Source organism: Leptodactylus fuscus, chromosome 7 (assembly GCF_031893055.1).
Source record: "Leptodactylus fuscus isolate aLepFus1 chromosome 7, aLepFus1.hap2, whole genome shotgun sequence".
Classification (NCBI taxonomy): Eukaryota; Metazoa; Chordata; class Amphibia; order Anura; family Leptodactylidae; genus Leptodactylus; species Leptodactylus fuscus.
Genome location: NC_134271.1, coordinates 99886070 through 99906784, shown reverse-complemented (window position 1 = coordinate 99906784; position 20715 = coordinate 99886070).

The following is a 20715-nucleotide window of genomic DNA, read 5'->3' as shown; positions in this document are numbered from 1 at the left end:
CAGCCCAGTTTGGACCAATTAATGGTGGAGGGAGCCTCTAAACAGCCAAGTTTTGGGAAATTCATGGTGGAGGGAGCCTCTAACCAGCCCAGTTTGGACCAATTCATGGTGGAGGGAGCCTCTAAACAGCCCAGTTTGGGCAAATTCATGGTGGAGGGAGCCTCTAAAAAACCCAGTTTGGACCAATTCATGGTGGAGGGAGCCTCTAACCAGCCCAGTTTGGACCAATTAATGGTGGAGGGAGCCTCTAAACAGCCAAGTTTGGACCAATTCATGGTGGAGGGAGCCTCTAAAAACCCCAGTTTGGACCAATTCATGGTGGAGGGAGCCTCTAACCAGCCCAGTTTGGGCAAATTCATGGTGGAGGGAGCCTCTAAACAGCCCAGTTTGGGCAAATTCATGGTGGAGGGAGCCTCTAACCAGCCCAGTTTGGACCAATTAATGGTGGAGGGAGCCTCTAACCAGCCCAGTTTGGACCAATTAATGGTGGAGGGAGCCTCTAAACAGCCAAGTTTTGGGAAATTCATGGTGGAGGGAGCCTCTAACCAGCCCAGTTTGGACCAATTCATGGTGGAGGGAGCCTCTAAACAGCCCAGTTTGGGCAAATTCATGGTGGAGGGAGCCTCTAAAAAACCCAGTTTGGACCAATTCATGGTGGAGGGAGCCTCTAACCAGCCCAGTTTGGGCAAATTCATGGTGGAGGGAGCCTCTAAACAGCCCAGTTTGGGCAAATTCATGGTGGAGGGAGCCTCTAACCAGCCCAGTTTGGACCAATTAATGGTGGAGGGAGCCTCTAACCAGCCCAGTTTGGACCAATTAATGGTGGAGGGAGCCTCTAACCAGCCCAGTTTGGACCAATTAATGGTGGAGGGAGCCTCTAAACAGCCAAGTTTTGGGAAATTCATGGTGGAGGGAGCCTCTAACCAGCCCAGTTTGGACCAATTCATGGTGGAGGGAGCCTCTAAACAGCCCAGTTTGGGCAAATTCATGGTGGAGGGAGCCTCTAAAAAACCCAGTTTGGACCAATTCATGGTGGAGGGAGCCTCTAACCAGCCCAGTTTGGACCAATTAATGGTGGAGGGAGCCTCTAAACAGCCAAGTTTTGGGAAATTCATGGTGGAGGGAGCCTCTAACCAGCCCAGTTTGGACCAATTCATGGTGGAGGGAGCCTCTAAACAGCCCAGTTTGGGCAAATTCATGGTGGAGGGAGCCTCTAAAAAACCCAGTTTGGACCAATTCATGGTGGAGGGAGCCTCTAACCAGCCCAGTTTGGACCAATTAATGGTGGAGGGAGCCTCTAAACAGCCAAGTTTGGACCAATTCATGGTGGAGGGAGCCTCTAAAAACCCCAGTTTGGACCAATTCATGGTGGAGGGAGCCTCTAACCAGCCCAGTTTGGGCAAATTCATGGTGGAGGGAGCCTCTAAACAGCCCAGTTTGGGCAAATTCATGGTGGAGGGAGCCTCTAACCAGCCCAGTTTGGACCAATTAATGGTGGAGGGAGCCTCTAACCAGCCCAGTTTGGACCAATTAATGGTGGAGGGAGCCTCTAACCAGCCCAGTTTGGACCAATTAATGGTGGAGGGAGCCTCTAAACAGCCAAGTTTTGGGAAATTCATGGTGGAGGGAGCCTCTAACCAGCCCAGTTTGGACCAATTCATGGTGGAGGGAGCCTCTAAACAGCCCAGTTTGGGCAAATTCATGGTGGAGGGAGCCTCTAAAAAACCCAGTTTGGACCAATTCATGGTGGAGGGAGCCTCTAACCAGCCCAGTTTGGACCAATTAATGGTGGAGGGAGCCTCTAAACAGCCAAGTTTTGGGAAATTCATGGTGGAGGGAGCCTCTAACCAGCCCAGTTTGGACCAATTCATGGTGGAGGGAGCCTCTAAACAGCCCAGTTTGGGAAAATTCATGGTGGAGGGAGCCTCTAAAAAACCCAGTTTGGACCAATTCATGGTGGAGGGAGCCTCTAACCAGCCCAGTTTGGACCAATTAATGGTGGAGGGAGCCTCTAAACAGCCAAGTTTTGGGAAATTCATGGTGGAGGGAGCCTCTAACCAGCCCAGTTTGGACCAATTCATGGTGGAGGGAGCCTCTAAACAGCCCAGTTTGGGCAAATTCATGGTGGAGGGAGCCTCTAAAAAACCCAGTTTGGACCAATTCATGGTGGAGGGAGCCTCTAACCAGCCCAGTTTGGACCAATTAATGGTGGAGGGAGCCTCTAAACAGCCAAGTTTGGACCAATTCATGGTGGAGGGAGCCTCTAAAAACCCCAGTTTGGACCAATTCATGGTGGAGGGAGCCTCTAACCAGCCCAGTTTGGGCAAATTCATGGTGGAGGGAGCCTCTAAACAGCCCAGTTTGGGCAAATTCATGGTGGAGGGAGCCTCTAACCAGCCCAGTTTGGACCAATTAATGGTGGAGGGAGCCTCTAACCAGCCCAGTTTGGACCAATTAATGGTGGAGGGAGCCTCTAAACAGCCAAGTTTTGGGAAATTCATGGTGGAGGGAGCCTCTAACCAGCCCAGTTTGGACCAATTCATGGTGGAGGGAGCCTCTAAACAGCCCAGTTTGGGCAAATTCATGGTGGAGGGAGCCTCTAAAAAACCCAGTTTGGACCAATTCATGGTGGAGGGAGCCTCTAACCAGCCCAGTTTGGACCAATTAATGGTGGAGGGAGCCTCTAAACAGCCAAGTTTGGACCAATTCATGGTGGAGGGAGCCTCTAAAAACCCCAGTTTGGACCAATTCATGGTGGAGGGAGCCTCTAACCAGCCCAGTTTGGGCAAATTCATGGTGGAGGGAGCCTCTAAACAGCCCAGTTTGGGCAAATTCATGGTGGAGGGAGCCTCTAACCAGCCCAGTTTGGACCAATTAATGGTGGAGGGAGCCTCTAACCAGCCCAGTTTGGACCAATTAATGGTGGAGGGAGCCTCTAAACAGCCAAGTTTTGGGAAATTCATGGTGGAGGGAGCCTCTAACCAGCCCAGTTTGGACCAATTCATGGTGGAGGGAGCCTCTAAACAGCCCAGTTTGGGCAAATTCATGGTGGAGGGAGCCTCTAAAAAACCCAGTTTGGACCAATTCATGGTGGAGGGAGCCTCTAAAAAACCCAGTTTGGACCAATTCATGGTGGAGGGAGCCTCTAACCAGCCCAGTTTGGACCAATTAATGGTGGAGGGAGCCTCTAAACAGCCAAGTTTTGGGAAATTCATGGTGGAGGGAGCCTCTAACCAGCCCAGTTTGGACCAATTCATGGTGGAGGGAGCCTCTAAACAGCCCAGTTTGGGAAAATTCATGGTGGAGGGAGCCTCTAAAAAACCCAGTTTGGACCAATTCATGGTGGAGGGAGCCTCTAACCAGCCCAGTTTGGACCAATTAATGGTGGAGGGAGCCTCTAAACAGCCAAGTTTTGGGAAATTCATGGTGGAGGGAGCCTCTAACCAGCCCAGTTTGGACCAATTCATGGTGGAGGGAGCCTCTAAACAGCCCAGTTTGGGCAAATTCATGGTGGAGGGAGCCTCTAAAAAACCCAGTTTGGACCAATTCATGGTGGAGGGAGCCTCTAACCAGCCCAGTTTGGACCAATTAATGGTGGAGGGAGCCTCTAAACAGCCAAGTTTGGACCAATTCATGGTGGAGGGAGCCTCTAAAAACCCCAGTTTGGACCAATTCATGGTGGAGGGAGCCTCTAACCAGCCCAGTTTGGGCAAATTCATGGTGGAGGGAGCCTCTAAACAGCCCAGTTTGGGCAAATTCATGGTGGAGGGAGCCTCTAACCAGCCCAGTTTGGACCAATTAATGGTGGAGGGAGCCTCTAACCAGCCCAGTTTGGACCAATTAATGGTGGAGGGAGCCTCTAAACAGCCAAGTTTTGGGAAATTCATGGTGGAGGGAGCCTCTAACCAGCCCAGTTTGGACCAATTCATGGTGGAGGGAGCCTCTAAACAGCCCAGTTTGGGCAAATTCATGGTGGAGGGAGCCTCTAAAAAACCCAGTTTGGACCAATTCATGGTGGAGGGAGCCTCTAACCAGCCCAGTTTGGACCAATTAATGGTGGAGGGAGCCTCTAAACAGCCAAGTTTGGACCAATTCATGGTGGAGGGAGCCTCTAAAAACCCCAGTTTGGACCAATTCATGGTGGAGGGAGCCTCTAACCAGCCCAGTTTGGGCAAATTCATGGTGGAGGGAGCCTCTAAACAGCCCAGTTTGGGCAAATTCATGGTGGAGGGAGCCTCTAACCAGCCCAGTTTGGACCAATTAATGGTGGAGGGAGCCTCTAACCAGCCCAGTTTGGACCAATTAATGGTGGAGGGAGCCTCTAAACAGCCAAGTTTTGGGAAATTCATGGTGGAGGGAGCCTCTAACCAGCCCAGTTTGGACCAATTCATGGTGGAGGGAGCCTCTAAACAGCCCAGTTTGGGCAAATTCATGGTGGAGGGAGCCTCTAAAAAACCCAGTTTGGACCAATTCATGGTGGAGGGAGCCTCTAACCAGCCCAGTTTGGACCAATTAATGGTGGAGGGAGCCTCTAAACAGCCAAGTTTTGGGAAATTCATGGTGGAGGGAGCCTCTAACCAGCCCAGTTTGGACCAATTAATGGTGGAGGGAGCCTCTAAACAGCCAAGTTTTGGGAAATTCATGGTGGAGGGAGCCTCTAACCAGCCCAGTTTGGACCAATTAATGGTGGAGGGAGCCGCTAAACAGCCCAGTTTGGGCAAATTCATGGTGGAGGGAGCCTCTAAACAGCCCAGTTTGGACCAATTCATGGTGGAGGGAGCCTCTAAAAAACCCAGTTTGGACCAATTCATGGTGGAGGGAGCCTCTAAACAGCCCAGTTTGGGCAAATTCATGGTGGAGGGAGCCTCTAACCTGCAGAGTTGTGGGAAAGCAGGGTGGAGGGAGCCTCTAACCAGCAGAGTTGGTGGAAATCAGGGTGGAGGGAGCCTCTAACCAGCAGAGTTGGGGGAAATCATGTTGGAGGGAGCCTAGTATTAGCAGAATTGTGCAACGCTTATGGTGGATGAGTATGAGGATGCGGAGGAATTGGAGAGGTTGAGTACAGACATGGAGTTTCATGTTGGGGTGCTTTACACAGGTGGGCACAAAAATGAAGGCTCTATCCAGTGGTGGTTCATTTTTATCAAAGTGAGCCGGTCGGCACTCTCAGCTGACAGACGGGTGCGCTTGTCAGTGATGATGCCACCGGCTGCACTGAACACCCTCTCAGATAGGACGCTGGCGGCAGGACAGGACAGCACCTCCAAGGCATATAGGGCAAGTTCAAGCCACAGGTCCAACTTCGACACCCAATACGTGTAGGGCGCAGAGGGGTCGGAGAGGACAGGGCTGTGGTCGGAAAGGTATTCCCGCAACATGCGCCTATACTTCTCACGCCTGGTGACACTAGGACCCTCCGTGGCGGCACTTTGGCGAGGGGGTGCCATCAAGGTGTCCCAGACCTTAGACAGTGTGCCCCTCGTTTGTGTGGACCGGTGAGAACTTGGTTGCCTACTGGAGGAACTGCCCTCCCTGCCGCCAACGTCACATGCTGGAAACATCTCCATCATATTCTGCACCAATTGCCTGTGGCAAGCATTGATGCGATTGGCCCTCCCCTCTACCGGAATAAAAGACGAGATGTTGTTTTTATACCGGGGGTCAAGGATAGCAAAGATCCAGTACTGGTTGTCCTCCATGATTTTGACAATACGCTTGTCGGTTGTAAAGCACCCCAACATGAACTCAGCCATGTCTGCCACAGTGTTAGTTGGCATGACTCCTCTGGCCCCACCGGAAAGTTCAATCTCCATTTCCTCCTCATCCTCCATGTCTACCCATCCGCGCTGCAACAATGGGACGATTCGAAGTTGCCCGGAAGCCTCCTGTATCACCATCACATCATCGGACAACTCTTCTTCCTCCTCCTCCTCCTCCTCCTCCTCCTCCATTAAACGCAGTGAAGCGGACAGATGTGTGGACCTACTCTCCAGCTGTGACGGATCGGATGCTATCCCTAACTCCTCTGTGTGATCTGAGTTATCCCTGATGTCAATCAGGGATTCTCTCAGAACACACAAGAGCGGGATTGTAAGGCTCACCATCGCATCCTCAGAGCTCACCCTCCTTGTGGACTCCTCAAAGACCCGTAGGATGTCACAAAGGTCTCTCATCCATGGCCACTCATGGATGTGAAACTGAGGCAGCTGACTTTGTGGCACCCTAGGGTTTTGTAGCTGGTATTCCATCAAAGGTCTCTGCTGCTCAACCACTCTATTCAACATCTGAAACGTTGAGTTCCAGCGTGTGGGGACGTCGCACAAAAGCCGGTGTTGTGGCACATGCAGGCGTTGCTGGAGAGATTTTAAGCTAGCAGCGGCTACTGTCGACTTGCGAAAGTGGGCGCACATGCGCCGCACTTTCACCAGTAGCTCTGGAACATTGGGGTAGCTCTTTAGGAAACGTTGCACCACTAGGTTGAAGACGTGGGCCAGGCATGGAACATGTTGGAGTCCGGCAAGCTCCAGAGCTGCTACCAGGTTCCGGCCGTTATCACAAACGACCATGCCTGGGCCCAGGTGCAGCGGCTCAAACCATATTGCCGTCTCATCGAGGAGGGCATCCCTCACCTCGGAGGCAGTGTGCTGTCTGTCCCCCAAGCTGATCAGCTTCAGCACAGCCTGCTGACGTCTACCAACGCCAGTGCTGCAACGTTTCCAACTCGTAGCTGGGGTCAATCTAACAGCGGAGGAGGAGGCGGTGGCGGAGGAGGAGGCGGTGGCGGAGGAGGAGGCGGTAGAGGAGGAGGAGGAGGGGGGTGTTCTTCTCGTGTCCCTGCCAGGAATGTTAGGCGGGGAGACGAGGTACACCGGGCCAGTTTGGGAAGCAGTCCCAGCCTCAACTACATTCACCCAGTGTGCCGTCAGTGAAATGTAGCGTCCCTGTCCGCATGCACTTGTCCACGCGTCGGTGGTCAAGTGGACCTTTGTGCAAAGCGCGGAACTAAGGGCCCGCCTGATGTTGAGTGACACGTGCTGGTGCAAGGCGGGGACGGCACACCGGGAGAAGTAGTGACGGCTAGGGACGGCATAGCGAGGTGCCGCAGTTGCCATCAGGTCCAGGAAGGCGGGAGTTTCAACAAGCCGGAACGCCAACATCTCCTGGGCCAGCAGTTTAGCGATGTTGGCGTTCAAGGCTTGCGCGTGTGGGTGGTTAGCAGTGTATTTCTGCCGCCGCTCCAATGTCTGAGAGATGGTGGGTTGTTGTAAAGAAACGCCTGATGGTGCCTTTGATGGTGCAGGAGAAGGAGATAAGACAGGACCAGGGGAGGATGAGGTAGAAGTCAACAAAGTGGCGGAGGCAGATGAAGTGGTGTCCTGGCTCGTCCTCTGGAGTGCATCGCCAGCACAGTCAGCAGTGGCAGTGGCAGAGGCAGAGGCAGTGGCAGTGGCGTGAACGGCAGGCGGCCTTTGTCCTGCCGTTGCTGCCTGCCACTGATTCCAGTGCTTGGATTCCAAATGACGGCGCATTGAAGTGGTGGACAGGTTGCTCTTCTCAGAGCCCCTAATCAATTTCGAGAGGCAAATTGTGCAGACAACACTATATCTGTCCTCGGCGCATTCCTTGAAAAAACTCCACACCTTCGAGAAACGTGCCCTCGAGGTGGGAGTTTTTCGGGGCTGGGTACGAACTGGAACATCTTGGGAGATTCCGGGTGTGGCCTGGCTTCGCCTAAGCTGCTGACCTCTGCCTCTGCCTCTAGCTACCCTTTTTGGTGCTGCACCTGCCTCAACATCCACACTACTTTCCCCGCTTGACATCCCCCCTGTCCAGGTCGGGTCAGTGTCCTCATCATCCACCACTTCCTCTTCCAACTCCTGTCTCATCTCCTCCTCCCGCACAATGCGCCGGTCAACTGGATGCCCTGACGGCAACTGCGTCACATCATCGTCGATGAGGGTGGGTTGCTGGTCATCCACCACCAAATCGAACGGAGATGGAGGAGACTCTAGTGTTTGAGCATCTGGACACAGATGCTCCTCTGTTAGGTTCGTGGAATCGTGACGTGGAGAGGCAGGTTGAGGGACAATGAAAGGAGCGGAGAACAGCTCTGGGGAGCAGGGACAGTTTGGGTTATTGTTCTGTAAAGCTTCGGAATTTTGGGAGGAAGGAAGACAAGACTGTTGGGTAATAGGAGGAGAGGAGGCAGAGTCTGACTGGCTGCTGGACAATGTGCTGTAAGCGTTCTCTGACAGCCATTGCAAGACCTGTTCCTGGTTCTCGGGCCTACTAAGGTTTGTACCCTGCAGTTTAGTTAATGTGGCAAGCAACCCTGGCACTGTGGAGTGGCGCAATGCTTGCTGCCCCACAGGAGTAGGCACGGGACGCCCTGTGGCTTCACTGCTACCTTGCTCCCCAGAACCATTCCCCCGACCTCGCCCACGGCCTCGTCCACGTCCCTTTCCGGGAGCCTTGCGCATTTTGAATTCCTAGTTAGAAATTGGCACTGTATACCAGTAGTAAAAATTGTGGGTGCACGTAACCCCAATATATTCTTTGAATTCCCAGTCAGACACTGGCACTATATGGCAGTAGCAAGAAATGAGGGTATTTGTATTCCCAATATATTCTTTGAATTCCCAGTCAGACAATGGCACTGTATACCAGTAGTAAAAATTGTGGGTGCACGTAACCCCAATATATTCTTTGAATTCCCAGTCAGACACTGGCACTATATGGCAGTAGCAAGAAATGAGGGTATTTGTATTCCCAATATATTCTTTGAATTCCCAGTCAGACAATGGCACTGTATACCAGTAGTAAAAATTGTGGGTGCACGTAACCCCAATATATTCTTTGAATTCCCAGTCAGACACTGGCACTATATGGCAGTAGCAAGAAATGAGGGTATTTATAACCCCAATATATTCTTTGAATTCCCAGTCAGACACTGGCACTATATGGCAGTAGCAAGAAATGAGGGTATTTGTATTCCCAATATATTCTTTGAATTCCCAGTCAGACAATGGCACTGTATACCAGTAGTAAAAATTGTGGGTGCACGTAACCCCAATATATTCTTTGAATTCCCAGTCAGACACTGGCACTATATGGCAGTAGCAAGAAATGAGGGTATTTGTATTCCCAATATATTCTTTGAATTCCCAGTCAGACAATGGCACTGTATACCAGTAGTAAAAATTGTGGGTGCACGTAACCCCAATATATTCTTTGAATTCCCAGTCAGACACTGGCACTATATGGCAGTAGCAAGAAATGAGGGTATTTGTATTCCCAATATATTCTTTGAATTCCCAGTCAGACAATGGCACTGTATACCAGTAGTAAAAATTGTGGGTGCACGTAACCCCAATATATTCTTTGAATTCCCAGTCAGACACTGGCACTATATGGCAGTAGCAAGAAATGAGGGTATTTGTATTCCCAATATATTCTTTGAATTCCCAGTCAGACAATGGCACTGTATACCAGTAGTAAAAATTGTGGGTGCACGTAACCCCAATATATTCTTTGAATTCCCAGTCAGACACTGGCACTATATGGCAGTAGCAAGAAATGAGGGTATTTGTATTCCCAATATATTCTTTGAATTCCCAGTCAGACAATGGCACTGTATACCAGTAGTAAAAATTGTGGGTGCACGTAACCCCAATATATTCTTTGAATTCCCAGTCAGAAACTGGCACTATATGGCAGTAGCAAGAAATGAGGGTATTTGTATTCCCAATATACTCTTTGAATTCCCAGTCAGACAATGGCACTGTATACCAGTAGTAAAAATTGTGGGTGCACGTAACCCCAATATATTCTTTGAATTCCCAGTCAGAAACTGGCACTATATGGCAGTAGCAAGAAATGAGGGTATTTGTATTCCCAATATACTCTTTGAATTCCCAGTCAGACAATGGCACTGTATACCAGTAGTAAAAATTGTGGGTGCACGTAACCCCAATATATTCTTTGAATTACCAGTCAGAAACTGGCACTATATGGCAGTAGCAAGAAATGAGGGTATTTGTATTCCCAATATACTCTTTGAATTCCCAGTCAGACAATGGCACTGTATACCAGTAGTAAAAATTGTGGGTGCACGTAACCCCAATATATTCTTTGAATTCCCAGTCAGAAACTGGCACTATATGGCAGTAGCAAGAAATGAGGGTATTTGTATTCCCAATATACTCTTTGAATTCCCAGTCAGACAATGGCACTGTATACCAGTAGTAAAAATTGTGGGTGCACGTAACCCCAATATATTCTTTGAATTCCCAGTCAGAAACTGGCACTATATGGCAGTAGCAAGAAATGAGGGTATTTATAACCCCAATATATTCTTTGAATTCCCAGTCAGACAATGGCACTGTATACCAGTAGTAAAAATTGTGGGTGCACGTAACCCCAATATATTCTTTGAATTACCAGTCAGAAACTGGCACTATATGGCAGTAGCAAGAAATGAGGGTATTTATAACCCCAATATATTCTTTGAATTCCCAGTCAGACAATGGCACTGTATACCAGTAGTAAAAATTGTGGGTGCACGTAACCCCAATATATTCTTTGAATTACCAGTCAGAAACTGGCACTATATGGCAGTAGCAAGAAATGAGGGTATTTATAACCCCAATATATTCTTTGAATTCCCAGTCAGACAATGGCACTGTATACCAGTAGTAAAAATTGTGGGTGCACGTAACCCCAATATATTCTTTGAATTACCAGTCAGAAACTGGCACTATATGGCAGTAGCAAGAAATGAGGGTATTTGTATTCCCAATATACTCCTTGAATTCCCAGTCAGACAATGGCACTGTATACCAGTAGTAAAAATTGTGGGTGCACGTAACCCCAATATATTCTTTGAATTCCCAGTCAGAAACTGGCACTATATGGCAGTAGCAAGAAATGAGGGTATTTGTATTCCCAATATACTCTTTGAATTCCCAGTCAGACAATGGCACTGTATACCAGTAGTAAAAATTGTGGGTGCACGTAACCCCAATATATTCTTTGAATTACCAGTCAGAAACTGGCACTATATGGCAGTAGCAAGAAATGAGGGTATTTGTATTCCCAATATACTCTTTGAATTCCCAGTCAGACAATGGCACTGTATACCAGTAGTAAAAATTGTGGGTGCACGTAACCCCAATATATTCTTTGAATTCCCAGTCAGACACTGGCACTATATGGCAGTAGCAAGAAATGAGGGTATTTGTATTCCCAATATATTCTTTGAATTCCCAGTCAGACAATGGCACTGTATACCAGTAGTAAAAATTGTGGGTGTATATAGCCCCAATTCTATTGCTAGGGGACTTGCAGGGTATTTCTGGGGTGAAGGTGGGGGGGCACACCGTTGGAACGGGTATCGGGGTATATATCGGGTATACGGGAATACACTGACAGTGTATTCCATTCAGGATCCTGGGAAAGCTGGGTTGCGGCGATTGAGCCCGTCAGTGCCACGTTACACTGACAAGCTTCTCCCTGGAATTTAGCTCTTATAAGAGCTGTTGGTTGTCTTCTCCTTCCTATCCTAGCCTGTCCCTGCCTACCCAGAATCTAAGCCCTAGCTAGCTGGACGGAAACCTCCGTCCTCGGTGAATTGCAAGCTCAGAATGACGCGAAGCTGGGCGTCGCTGTTCTTTTAAATTAGAGGTCACATGTTTTCGGCAGCCAATGGGTTTTGCCTACTTTTTTCAACGTCACCGGTGTCGTAGTTCCTGTCCCACCTACCCTGCGCTGTTATTGGAGCAAAAAAGGCGCCAGGGAAGGTGGGAGGGGAATCGAGTAATGGCGCACTTTACCACGCGGTGTTCGATTCGATTCGAACATGCCGAACAGCCTAATATCCGATCGAACATGAGTTCGATAGAACACTGTTCGCTCATCTCTACTAGTTAATCATAAATGTTCTTTTTAGCCAACATTAGTTTGTAAATACATGACATTAGTTACTTGTCCTAGAGAGGTTATATGGGATGTAAAATATTTTACAGTGCTCTGACAAGTAGCCTTGCAGTAAATAGCAGGAGGGCCTGGGAATGTTGTTCATCCGCATCCCCAGCCGATGCTCCTACATTAAGGCCCCTTGCAGATGACCGTGGCTGTGGTCAGTGTACTATCCGTGCATTTCATGGATAGCACACTGACCTATTCTTTTCTATGGGCCCGTACACAGGACCGTGATTTTCATGGTCACGTGTGTGGGCTGTTACTCCGGGCTGCAAAATATAGAACAGGTCCTATTCTTGTCTTATTTTGTGGCTCTGCTTCCATAACTCCTATTCATTTACTGAAAGGAGCCACAGAAGCATGGCCCGTGCACGGGCGGCACATGGGGAACATCGTCCCCTGTGTGCCGCCTGTGCTCATTTTTGTCTCAGATACAATAATAGCCAGAGATCTGAAGTCTGTGTGGGCAATGACTGTCACTAGGGCACATTATATTGGTCCTGCTCCTGGGAAAACCCTTATTCTGCTGTATAACACAGGCAATTACTTAGAATCACTGTAAGATATCTTGTTTATGCATGGTGATTTCTGTATAAGTATAATAGGGGGACGGAAAGTCTGCAGAGGAAAACTCTGTGGAAATGCAAAGAAAAATTTCTGTAGAATATTTTCTCTCTGCAATTTTTGCTGCATCTAGCTTTGTGGAGTCTTAGGCTTTTGTTAGATTCTGGTGACAGACTTCCTTTAGGATATGAAATATAAAGATTGAGTCTTCAGTAGTTGATACCTTTTTAATGGCTAACAAAAATGCTGACAGATTGCAAGCTTTCTAGACTACTAGGTCTCTTCATCAGGCTTGCATGCCTGATGAAGATACCTAGTAGCCTCGAAAGCTGTAATCTGTCAGCATTTTTGTTAGCCATTAAAAAGGTATCAACTACTGAAGACTCAATCTTTATATTTCATATCCACTGGCTAATACAGTACAAAGATATATTTTTCCTTTAGAATGTCTTGGTAAACTAGATGACAACCCCTTGTGGGCAGGGATAGAGGTAACAGTCATACTTAAATCCTGATGCTTGAGGGGACTTAAAGGGGTATTCCCATGATGCTTGTTCACCAACCTGCAGGCTGTTGTGCTCTATTCACTTCCTGCTTCTTTCGGCACATTGGTGGGCAGGGTTTCACTTGCACGGGATTGGTTGTAAATGAATTACCACAGTGTGAAGCTGATGTAGCAGAGCTGGATTTGAGTCAGTATGCATTACATACAGAGGAAAGGACTCCCTATCTCAGCTCTTATCAGCCAAATTCAATTAAACTGACTGATAAGAGCTCAGAAATCCCGAGCTCTCACCTCCCCTATCTGAGAAGCTCTGCTACTTATCAAACACAAACAGCTCAGAGCTGCTCCCAGCCCCTCCCTCCCCCCTCCCCCCTCCCCCGAGAGCAGGCAGCTACATCACTTGACAAATGAGCAGATAATCCCAAGGGCCATGGAAACACAGTGTAAACAATGAAGTGAATAAATTAAGATAGTGGCCAAACAAAGCGGTTTTGATAAAGCAATGCATTTAGGAAAAGTCTTAAATCCACATAAACTAGCAGTATAGATAGGATCCTTGTGATGGGACAACCCCTTTAAAGAAGATACCAGAATTATAAATGGCAGCTAATACAGATTTTGCACTGGGGTCCAGGACCAGAGTTGCCTTTAGGAGCTATTGGCTACATTGGTTCTTACTCTTTTATTCTAAAACCATATGAATTTAAAAATGGAATTTCAATGAAAAAGAGAATTTCAGCAGCTCAGTAACTTATTTACCGGTGATTTCTTGATTTTTGAGAAATGCTCTTTAATGACAGCTAGTTTCCTTTATCCTAGGATTGGTGTTGCTTGGCTTTGCCATGTTAACATCTTGCAGAGTTTCTAATCAACCTATTCACTGCCACTGCATGGACTGGGTCTACATGTGATGCACGAACACCTTGTTCCGTCTCTCTTTCTACCTAAGTCTCTGATTTTCTATTATGTTTTTACAGTCGAGCGGCGACGAGCGATTTTCCTCGATAAGGCATAATCCAATTCATCTTACTAAACGAAGCAATCAGCTGTGATTACAGTCATGAGCAACCAACCATTTCTGTTCTATTCAATCAGCAAATATTCACAACAATTTGCAGCTGTAATCAAGATGTATTTATTAACATATTCTTTAAGAAAGAGACGCTTGATATGAAAAAGTTAATTGTAGTTAACCCCTTTATTTATATCAGTGACGGCAACACAGTTATGATATGGACAGTGCATGGTTAAAATACGAAATTTCACTAGAAAAAGGACGTGTTAGCTTTGTTGAAATTCCCATTAAAATGTTTTTTATCTGATGATAGGTGTTGTTTGAGCCTCTGATAAGTTCTTTATTAGCAGTGATAATAAAATTCTATTCAGCAGCGCCAACAAGAGATCATACGGTTCTCTCTAGCCCTACGGCATAGTGAACCCAGGTGGGAGCAGAGTGGAAGTGAAGAGGCTTGCAGCTTCTAAAGGCTATTATTATGTAACGAAAAAGAGGTAAATACAAGTTGTACAAGTTCTATATACAGATGTGTCAATCTATAGTTCTCTTGGCTTGACATATCCAGATACGTATGTCAAAATCTGATTAGTTTATTACAATAAAATATCCCAAAGTGACAAAAATTGTATTCTATGTGTGTCCTAAGCTTCCGCCATATTCTAAACACTTGTTCAAATAGATACCAAATTATCTGACTTTGCTTGACCTTTGCATATTTTGGATAATTTATACGGAACAGTATTTCCATAATTTAATCCAGTCTTGGATAAAGGTAACATGGGAAACAGTTCACTGTATGCGAGCTAAATATAATTCATCATTTTTAGTATTACCTCAATAAAATCAAATAAAAATGATGAAAATATCTGTCCATCCTGAAGCGTACCATAAAATGGCCAAAAGTCAAATTCTCACATTAATATATTATAACATTAGGTGAGCACGCCACTGGATAACACAGGGCTCATATAATGCTATAGCATATAGCATATAGCATCTTCTGGTGTTTTAACCACTCTGCCCCCTATGGCTTTTAAAATGTAGCCAAGCCACTGGGCAGACGTAAAACTGACAAACAAGGGGTGCTGCAGCTAAGATGGTGGTAACTATGTTAAATAGACCTATCATATTAATATTCATAAAGGGTCCCTAGTGCAATAAACATTAGGATAATTCATGTGTGATCGACATCCCAGCAGTGCACATGGCGGGCCAACATTGATAACTGCAGAACACATATCTCACAGTATGCCAAGGTTAAATAGCTTCCGCTCCTCCTCCTCATAGGCATGTCTGCCTATTGTCCAGTGTGGGACCTCCAGCTATATGGAAACCTAATTTATGCCTGCCAGTAAAGAACAATGTTTTTGCAAAAGATTTATTAAAATAGGTGTTTCTGGTGGTTTCCCCTTTTGGGGAAGGCTCAAAACGGATATGTTGTGACACAGCCCGTGAAAGACCTGAGAGGTAGATCATGACACATAGACATAATATTCCATTCTCTTTGCACTGATCAAACAGATCATTGTCAGACAGAGAGAGAAATGTGCAGCTTCTCAGTTCTCTCTGTGATCTGCCCGATCATTATGGAAATCAGTGCCTACGCAAGTGTATGAGTCTTGGTGTCTACTAGATTCCAAGTGCTTACAGGATACCAAATACTAACAGGAAGGAGGATAATAAACTTGGAGTGCTTCCTTAGTTCTTAGCAAAAAAAAAAAAATTGAAAACATTATGATAGACTTTTATCTTTATAAAAGCTAAGTAAAGTTTTTTTACATTTTAGACAAGTTTTTTTTTGTTTTAATTGCTAAATTTTGAACTCTTTAAAGAAGTACAAGAAAAGAGATTTTCGTTTAACCAGTGTTATCCTCGGCAAACCTGCTCAGGATATCACGTAGTCCTATGATCAGCTCTAAAAGCTACTTCCTATAAAATGACAAGCTGATATAAGTCTCCTTCACAATGATTTATACTGTAGATTATTTGGTAGTTGGAAAAATACCCAGTTAAATCACTGTCAACCTTGAAACAACAACAGTGACCCCAGTGAACAATATACTGTAGGTAACTTTTTGCTGCTTTAAATCATCTCTTTATTGTATATGGAGGATAATTAATATAACCGAAGTTTTAAGGATTTGTACAATATACTAAAGGTTTAAAGGGGTGTTACAGATGAGTCCTCAATATGAGATTAGTAGAGTTCCGACATCCAACACATCAGCTAACCTGACAGCAGAAATAACCCAGAGAAAGCAGCCAGAAGCACAGCTCCATCCTCTGAGTAGTGGCCAGGCAAGGTTACTGCAGTCAGCTCCCATTTACAGGATTCCAGTGTCTGCTGGGAACAGACGATTGTGATAGGTTAGGTTATCAATATGTGCAACCTAGAAAACTCCTTTAGGCTAAGGCCCCATGTAGCAGGCTGTAGCAAAAAAAAAAAAAAAAAACAATCATGGGTATAAGAATGCTCTTGGTCAACATTATAGAGTATGTTTACCCAGATAGCCATGGGTTCCCCCCCCACCTACCCCAAAGAAAAGTTGCAAAGTCCTACTTTGTGACTTTTTGACCCCAGAATTGTGGCATGCAAGATTTGATTTCCCCCAATGTAGTTATGGGCTGATGGCTAAACAAGTAATTATAGAGCGAGAGTTTATGTCAGGGTCGCTGGGACATATTACTGTGGAGAAGGAATCTGCATGTGCAGCATATTGACAGCGTACTGCTTCACCGACCACAGTAACTACAAGCGAGAAGTCTAAAGTTCAGCAATAACCCATATTTACTGTATAAGGAAAATGGAGCCATTTTCCTAAAATATGTTATGTATCAATAACTCAACATCTCCACTTGCTATCAGTGACTAACACCTTTATCTACATCTACTGTATAGGATGAATATCTGTCCTGGTCATGTGATGGATATACTGATGCAGAGATCCTTACATGACAAAGGTCTAATAACTGGACTATACAAGTGTTCACTCCCTGAAAATAAGCAGTATGGATTTCCACTCAGTGGATCTCACATCAATGCACAAAATACATTATATTAAATAAAACCCAGTAAAATGTATAATCAATAATACTGAAACCTACAGGGGTTTACACATGACTGATCTTTCCTTTACTCAGGGTGAAGACCGAGCTTTCTGTCCAAATACTGTATAAAGTGAAGAGTGAACCAATTCATTTAGAAACAGATTCAACCTGAAATTTCTAAAAGTTTCGGGTTTGCTCTAACTCAAAACTTTTGGGGTCTGTCACCCATGTAAGCACTATTATATTCTGGGGTCTCCTCATATTCCAGCGTCTAATAAGTGGAGGCATGTGGGAGGATAGGGAAAATACCAAATACTCTCATTGCCTCACCTCTCCTGGGAATCTGGCAATCCTCTGGCATCCTCTATAGGCTTCTTCTGGTCTCTGTCTGATGTCACACACACCAGGGACACCGATAAGGTCTATGATCATGTCTCAATGATCACATGATGACATGACACTTGGCTCCCCCCATGTGACCACTGAGGATTGTGATTGTGCCATCCCAGGGTGTGTGACCTCAGAAGGAGGCCTGAAGAGGAAATCAGGAACCTCTGGACACCACAAAAATGCTCTTAAGATGATGGAGATATAGGCATATAGGTCTCATGAGACCTCAGAGTATAATAATAGCATTTCTAGTTCTATCCAAACGTGTTTAGAAATGAACCTGAGGGCTGAACCTCACAAATATTTGCAAAACGAATCTTGTGAGGTTTGCAGGTCTCTAATTGTATCTAACCAATGCAGAAGGGCTTGTTGGTGCCCCTTTTTTCTCACACCAACCCCCCAGGGCACATTCCCCACCAGCTATGCTCCCCAGAAGGATTGCACAACTGCCTTTCTCTCACCCCTGTCCCTCACTAGGCATTTTATTTTCAAAGGAACATTATCATAAGATCTATGGTGCAGACATAGCCATACTATAGAACATGTGAAAATGAAATGGGAGTCTTAGGTAGTTAAAGACCCTGCAGAATTAGATTTGCTCTACACTGACAGAGCTACCCTTGTTATAGAGAAAGAGAGTCAGAGACAGTCTGGCACATTTATTTTCCATTTTGGGTATAGACTGCTGGGTAAACCATAACCAGTATCCTTCCTCCTTGGGCCCCCTATTCTCACTTATACTGGGCCCCATTTCCAAATCATACGGCAGCATCTTACTGCTGCCTATGATTTGTTGCCGTGTGAGCACATATCCTTGGCTTTCAGATCTAAGAGGTCACTAATTTAAAGAGGACCTTTCACCACTTTTGGGCACTTGCAGTGTTATATACTGCTGGAAAGCTGACAGTGCGCTGAATTCAGCGCACTGTCGGCTTTCCCGATCTGTGCCCGGTGTAAAGAGCTTACGGTGCCGGTACCGTAGTGCTCTATGGTCAGAAGGGCGTTTCTGACCATTAGCCAGAGACGTCCTTCTGCCTCGCGGCGCCTATCACGCTGTACTGTGGAGCGGTGAGGAACGCCCCCTCCCTCTGCTCACAGCGCTCGTCCATAGACGAGCATTATCAGGAGCGGGAGGGGGGAGTTCCTCCCCGCTCCACAGCACAGCGTGATTGGCGCCGCGAGGCAGAAGGACGTTCCTGGCTAACTGTCAGAAACGCCCTTCTGACCATAGAGCACTACGGTACCGGCACCGTAAGCTCTTTACACCGGGCACAGATCGGGAAAGCCGACAGTGCGCTGAATTCAGCGCACTGTCAGCTTTCCAGCAGTATATAACACTGCATGTGCCCAAAAGTGGTGAAAGGTCCTCTTTAAAGCAAGAGCCAGGCAGCAGACTACTATAGGACTTAATTGGTTCTCTACTTAAATATGAATCAGATTACAGATTACAAAAGAAGTCTATGGAGAGGGGAGAGAAATTAAGTGGAGAAGGAAGCATTTTTCTGTGATAAGGTATATTACAAAGTTACTTATGTTGATCTATATTATTGATTCATGCAGAGTCTATTGAAAAGTTAGTGTCCATTTAAGTGTCATGCTGCAACTATGGGTCATGCTAATAACATTTTTGAGACCATTTTACTATAGCACACATTGTCAAATATGTAAAAATGTATATTTCTATGTCTTTATCAAGGAATGTGTGTAATTTAGAACATGATAAACTGTCCTCGGATCAAAGTCATTTTGCAGGGAAAACATTGTTTTTTGTTGTTTGCTTTGCAGCAAATGGGTTAAGAAATTATTCAAAAAGCGACTTGGGAGATGTCTGTGGAACAGCTGTTGTGAATATTTTTATCACCACTTCCTAATTTGGTTTTCCCCTGTCTCATCCTGATATTGTTTTAAGTTAATTTTGAAATTGCTTTTCTTCATTGCCTTTTAGCTATTATGCAATGCATCAAGGCTGCACAAGCAGATGGAGTAATGCCTTAGTGGGTTTAAGCAAATATCACATTTCACAAATGGAAAATAAAAAATGACTACTTCTCTTTGCCTATCTGACACTCTAATACGAAGAAAAGTGGGACGCTACTAACCCTTTACTGCCGGGACTTGTAAAAAACACATCATCTACATAAAAGTAGTTTTATCTTCAAAAAATTTACTTGCATCAACACAAGAGAATACTATAACACTCAGCACTGGATAGCATTGTGGCTTACCGGCAGTGGGGTCCTGAGCTTGAAACATCATCTAGATGGGGCTGTACTGTAAGATTCCTACCACAACCCAAGAAGATAATAATCTTACATTCAGATGAAAGTGGGTGAAAACAGCCATAAAAAACGGCCAGTTTAGCACCCAAGGGGCAAGGATTCCTCATACATTGCAGTGTATAGATGGATCTGTGGCAAAGCCCAAAATAGAACATGACCTCCATTTAAACGATCTGTCATGACAGATCCTCAAAATATTGGTCGTGTGAATAGCCCCCATTCATAGACGGTGAAATTCATGCGCCCATGTGATGGCTGTCAAAAATATGCCATCTCAAGGCCGATTTTGACTTTCGTGTGAATACAGGGTAACATTATGTACACGTCTGTGTTAGAGGTTCTATTAGTCACCTCTATCCCAGATTCCTTCACAAATCAGAACAATCAGACATGAAAATGGAAATCTGATGATTATAGTCAGCGTGGTCCATTGGGAACGTGTTTCTGTCAAGCTGGATTCACAAGGTGCATTTTTTAAAAAGTCCATGCAGTTTTTAAAAATGTCTGTGATTTTTGTATAAAAATGCATAGGATCTTTATATAAAAATGTACAATCTTTTTCAGCAAAAACGCACTGTGCTGACCCAGCCTCATAGGATGAGTCTGTTCTTGTTAGGATTTAAATTTTTTTTTTATTAAAAAAAAATAAAAAAACTGGACTGAAATCCCAATAGAAAAGTTAACATGAATTAGAATGAATTTTTATATGGCATATTTGTTGTAAAAATTTCTGTGACTGTTTTTTCCAACTGAATGAAGATTAATATAACTTCTGTTTACACGCATCTCTATCTATCTATCTATCTATCTATCTATCTATCTATCTATCTTCATGATCATATTATGAGTAACATTATTATATTAATAATGTTGTAGTAATAATAATAATAATATGCCTATATATAGTGGTGAAAATAATGGCATATTGTACAGGG